Source organism: Orycteropus afer, unplaced genomic scaffold (assembly GCF_000298275.1).
Source record: "Orycteropus afer afer isolate SDZICR_OR568_19922 unplaced genomic scaffold, OryAfe1.0 scaffold00145, whole genome shotgun sequence".
NCBI lineage: Eukaryota > Metazoa > Chordata > Mammalia > Tubulidentata > Orycteropodidae > Orycteropus > Orycteropus afer.
Window position 1 is genome coordinate 4,507,350 of NW_006921732.1, and position 6,231 is coordinate 4,513,580.

Below are 6,231 nucleotides of genomic sequence, written 5' to 3' on the forward strand. Positions count from 1 at the left end.
TCCAAGGCTGTATAGGGAAGCAGACTGCCTCATCTTTCTTCTATGGAGTGACTGGTGGGTTTGAACAGCCTTTTGGGTAGCAGCAGAATGCTTTAACTACTAAGTGCCAAATAATTTAAATTAAATGTACAGAGAGCATTTGCAAGGATTTCAGAGGAGCCATCCTTAAGTCTTTTCACTGCACATCCAAACACTCTCTGAGTCCTGTTGCTTCTGTTTCCTTCTTGACTCTTCTATCTTTCACTTTCTCTCCATCCCTACCATTAATGTCCTGGTTTATTTATTTACTTTTATTTGCATTTTATTTTAAACTGAATTTACTCCTGAGCCATAAGTTTTTGTTTCTTCAATTTCTTCTGGGATATCTTTCTCTTTTGTGCAATTTCCTTTCCTGGTTTAGGAACAATTTGCTCCTTTTCAGTAAGGATCATCTCTATGTGCAGGGGGAGTTCAGATATGGGTTAATCGGACATGAGTTCTGTAAGTGCAGAGGTGTATCTTGGGGGCTTTGTTCACCTGCATGTGCTCAATGACCAAACAATTTACATCCAAACCCTTAAGATCAGCATGACTCTGCATTTTTAAGCAAGTGCAGCAAAACTTCAGTACTTTTTTTGGGCCACTGATCCTGTGTCCAACCCTCCTGTGTGGCCTGGACACATCTACCAACTCTACCACTGAAACATTGGAATGGCACACATTGCTTCTGCAAAGTGACATCTTCCAGATACTTGGAGGCTTTTCAGATAAGCACACAGTTGATGGCCTAGCCAGTTTCACTGGTACTTTTAAAATGGACCTCAAGATTTGAACCTTTTGGGGAGTTCCAGCAAGATGGCGGACTAGGCAGAAAGACTGCACAGACCCTCTTCAACAAAGAAAAGGAAACCAATTAACACAGACACAGAAGATAATCCTGGACCCCTGAGCCTTGAAGGGAAGGATATAGAAGTGGACTTAACCCCAACTAGCAGAAGAATTTGCGTGAAAATACCAAAAAAGGAGACATACGGAGCTGCGGTCTGGCAGCGGTCGTGAGTGATCCTGACGGCACAGACAGCTTGGAGAGTCCTGAATGGTGGTAGGACTTAAGAATTAACCTAAAAATCATCCTGCTGGCCAGGGACTGCACGGAGGACTGTGCACGGTGGCTGGGGAACAAATGGAGAAGGTGAAGAGAAAGGTGGGGTAAGCTGTGGACTTTTGCCAGTCTGGAGGACACCGCCATTTTGAACGTTTAAAAAGCAGCTTGACTATTTTGGATATTTAAAGAGACAGTGATCTCGCAGATTCCTGGGGCTTAAGAACATGTTCTGCTTTCCAGCAACCCCAAAGACACTCGGGACCTTCAAGACTGACAAGTTTTTTGAAGGTTATTCGATTGTAATTTGTGTCTGATTGAGTGGGAGACAACAACAGTTCCCATAAGACACAACTACACCCGCACCTCCTGCAACTTCACTTACTGAGCGAGAGCCACTACCTCCTTCTCCACCAAAGGGCCAACGACAAAAAACCACCAAGAGGAGCCTGAATCACCCTTGGTTGCTCTTTACAAACAGTTAACAGAGATCTAAAAACAACAATGCCACGATGCCTCAGAGACAACAGACCATCACAGTCCACACAAAGAAGCAGGATAAAGTGGTAGAAACAAGGGAGCAGGATACAGACCCAGAACACATCCCTGAGGAAAAAGCAGCATTGGAACTCCCTGATAAGGAATTCAAAAGAATTATCTTTAGGTATCTTCAAAGGATTGAGAGACAGACCAAAGAAAACACAGAAAAAACCTTACAAGAATTTTGGAAGAAAATACAAGAACAAAATGACAAAATAAATGAAAAATTAGAAATGATTCTAAATCTACAGATAGAAATCCAGAAGATTAATACTAAATTGTCAGAAATAAATGACACATTGGAAAGGCAAAGGAGTAGAATTGATGCAATGAAAGGCAGAATTAATGAGATTGAAGACAAATACCTGAATACTTCTCTGGAAAGGGATCAATCAGAAAAAAAATCAAAGCAAAATGAAGAAAGCCTAAGGTTCATGTGGAATACCATAAAAGGAATAACTTATGTGTCACTGGAATTCCAGAACAAGAAGAGAAACACAAAACCACTGAGAAAATTGTCCAAGATTTGCTGGAGGAGAACTTCCCTGAAATGATGAAAGATGAGAATATATCCATTCAGGAAGTCCAACGAACCCCAAACAGGATACACCCCAAAAGAAAATCACCAAGACACATCATCATCAAACTCTTCAAAACCAAAGACAAAGACAGAATCCTGAAAGCATCACGGGAAAAACAAAAAGTTACCTACAAAGGACAGCCAGTAAGAATAAGCTCTGATTTCTCAGCAGAAACCATGCAAGTGAGAAGGCAATGGGATGGTATATATAAAACCCTGAAAGAGAAAAATTTTCAACCAAGAATTGTATATCTGGCAAAATTATCCCTCAAATATGATGGTGAAATTAGGAGATTTCTAGATAAGCAGAAACTAAGTGAATTTGTTAAAAACCAGACCAAACTTATGAGAGATACTAAATAAATAAATAAAAGATTTGAACCTTTTGATTTGTATGATTTTATGGGTTAAGTGAGTAGCAAACCATTTTGCAAGATTACCTCAGGTTGTTTATGGAAAGAAGAACTAAAGCCCTGGTTTATAGACCTCATATACTATCTTCTGAACTACTGTAATATCCTCTAGTTTATCTCTTTGCCATATTCTCAACTTCCATCCTATCCATTATTATTTTTTTAAGTAATATTTTATTGTGTTTTTGGTAAAACTTTACACAGTAGACGAGGTTCCCATATAAACTTTTCAGTGACATTAGTTACATTTTTCACAATGTGTCAACATTCTCTTTAATTGTATTCTGGTTGTTCCATTTCCAGCACTCCAGGTTCTCTGCCCCGTATCTTCTGATCTTTGCTTTAGAGTAAATCTTGACCTTTTGGTCTCATATAGATGACTTTTTAGTAGAGTACCATATTTAGGGGTAATTTCATTTATTTTCTGTGCCATTCTGTTGTTTCACTAAATGGTAACCTCAGGGGATAGTCTCTGTTCAAGGTTTTAAAAGTATCTCAGAGCGATAGTCTCAGGGAGTCCTCTGGTCTCAACTGGTCCAGTTTGGTCTATTCTAAGAATTTGAGTTTTGTTCTACATTTCTCTTCCATTCTACCTGGGATTATCTGTTGTAATCCTAGTCAGAATGGTAGGTAGTGGTAACTGGGCACCATCTAATTCTTCTGGTCTCAGGGTAGATTAGGCTGTGGCTTTTGTAGGCTATTAGCTTTGTAGACTTATTTCTTCTCTGAGACTTTGGTTTCTCTTCTGCTCCTGACGAGTAGAGACTAATAGCTGTGTCTTAGATGGCCACTCATAAGCTTTAAAAACCTGGACACTACTCATTTCACTAGGATGCAGAGCATGGACTTTGTGAACTGTATTATGCTGCATTGAATCTATTCTTTACAAAGCCAGACTGATCATCTTAAAACACAAATCTGACCATGTTTCTCCCCTTGCTGAAAACCTTTTAGCACTTTCTCAATAATCTCATGATAAAGAGCAAGCATTCAAAATCCTGCCCAATCTGACCTCAACTCACCTTTTTAGCCTTAAATCGAAGGCAGAGGCAGAGATAGTGGCTCAAGTTTTGTCTATTGTTTATTGGTACGTCTGTGCAAGGAAATAGGGTAAAGCCTTATCAGAAATGCTCATTTTGGCATTAAGCTACATATTCCAATTTCAATAAAACATTTCAGATACGCAAATGGAAAATAATACAATTAATACTGTGTTCCCACCGATAAACATTACCAATAAAATTAAAGCCCTGTGTATTTCCCTTCTCAGTTGTCTTCTCCTCTTTCCCCTCACCCTGCACCCAGAATTTGATGTTTTTTATTTCCATGTATATTTCTAAAGGAGCCCTGGCAGTGCAGTAGTAAAGCACTTGGCAGCTAACTTAAGGTCAGCAGTTCAAACCCATCAGCTGCTCCGCAGGAGAAAAATGTGACAGTCTTCTTCTGTGAAGATTTGTTGTTGGTGTTATGTGCCATTGAGTCAGCTCTGACTCAGTGACCCCTCCTTGGCTTTCCAAGGCAGTATCACTACGGAAGTAGATTTCCCAATCTTCCTTCCAAGGAGTAGCTGATGGGTTTGAACCACCAATCTTCTGGTTAGCAGTCAAGTGCCTTAGGCACTATGCCACCAGAGCTCCCTGTGAAGATTTACAGCCTTGGAAATCCTATAGGGGAGACTTCTGGCAAGATGGCAGAATAGGCAGACAAGCTTCCTAGACCCTCTACCATAAAGAAATGGGAAAACAATTGAAACAGATCCAGAAGATAATCCTGGAACCCTGAACTTCAAAAGGAAGGAGAAAGAAGTGGACAAAATACTGACTAGTGGAAGAAACTGAATGAAAGCCATAAATAAGGAGACAAACACGGTTGTGGACTGTCAACTGGCCTGATGGCACCACCACCATTTTGAACATTTCCAAGTGGCGTTCCAATCAGAGCAGCAACCTGATAATCAGTTCCGCTTGCCAAAGACTGCATGGACAACCACACAGGTGGCTGGTGAACAGAAAGGTGTGATATTCCCCTTGTACTCCACACCCTCCTAGTGAATGGAGGGGTGGCCATGGCCGTTCTCCATCCCCACACACCTTCTCAGCTGGCAGGACTTCCAACCCAGACTGGGCACTCTGCCACCAGCTGCCTTCTGGGCAGGCAGGAACTGATTCCGAGACTAGGCAACCTGGTCCCAGCCATCTTTTGAGACAGTAGGAACTTTTTCTGAGACCAGGCATCCTACACCCAGCCACATTTTAGGACAGCAGGAACATTTTCTGGGAATAGGGGACTGACCACCTGCTTTTTGGGTTGGGAGTCCCTCTGGAACTACGCACCTCACTCCCAGTTGCCTTTTGGACAGGCAGGAACTTTTTTCTGGGTCCAGGAACCCTGCCCTAGACACTTTCCAGGCCATCAGAAACTCTAGGATCAGAAACCCTGTCTCCAGTTGCCTTCTGGGAAGACAGGAACTAGTTCCAGGATGAGCTGCCTTGCTCGAGTCACCTTTTGGGCTGGCAGGAACTTTTTCTGGGATCAGACACCCTACAATCAGCTACCTTTTGGGACAGCAGGATTTTTTTCTAGGACCAGATGCTCTGTCCCCAGCTGCTTTGTGGGCTGGCAGGATCTCCTTCTGGAACTAGGTGCCTTGCTCCCAGCTGCCATTTGGGCTGGCAGGAACTTTTTCTGGGTCCAGGTGCCCTGCTCACAGACATCTTCTAGGTCAACAGGAAAGGTGCCCTGCTCCACTTGCCTTCTGGGTAGACAAGAATTAGTTCCATGACTAGGTGTTCTGCTCCCACCCACCTTTTTGGTTGGCAAGAACTTCTTTTGGGTCCAGGTACTCTACACTCAACCACCTTTTGGGACAGCAGGAACTTCCAGGAGCAGGGGTCTTGTGGCAAGCTGCCTTCTGGGACAGCAGGAACTTTTTCTGTGATCATCTGTTCTGCCCCCACCTGCTTTGTAGGCCAGGAAGAACTCCTTCTGGAACCAAGGGTCTTGCTCCCAGCTGCCTTTTGGGCTAGCAGGAACTTTTTTCTGGGTCTAGGCACCTTGCTCTCAGATATCTTCTAAACCAGTAGGAAGTCATCTGGGATCAGGTGTCCTGCCCCAGTTGCCTTCTGGTCAGGAAGGAACTAGTTCTGAGACCATGCACATTGCCTCCAGTCCCCTTTTGGGCCAGCAAGAGCTTCCTCTGGGACCAGGCACCCCTATACCCAGCAGTCTTTTAGGACAACAGGAACTGTTTTACCTTTTTTAAAAAAAAAAATGCATTTTATTGAAATATAATTTATGTACAGTGAAATGCACAAAATTAAAGTGACATGGGTCAATGCATTCTCTTTTTTTGTTGTTGTTTTTTGCAGTGTTCCCTCCCCTCCCCCCCCCAACCCTGGTAACGAACAAAGAAAGATTCATTCCACATATAACCCTTTCTTTGACTTTTTACAATAATGAACTAACTGTGATTGACTTCTTTCACTCAGCATAATGTCCTCCAAGTTCATCCATGTTATGCAGTGTTTTGCAGATTCTACATTATTCTTTACGGTTGCATAGTCTTCCATTGTGTGTATGTGCCACCGTTTGGTTTTTCATTCTGCTGTTGATGTGCA

General features: G+C 42.5%; 1 pseudogene; it reads right to left on the reverse strand.

Annotated features, from left to right (window-relative positions):
- Positions 1-317: 317 nt before the first annotated feature.
- On the reverse strand, positions 318-2,628 carry LOC103201285 (annotated as a pseudogene).
- Between the last annotated feature and the right edge of the window lie 3,603 nt (positions 2,629-6,231).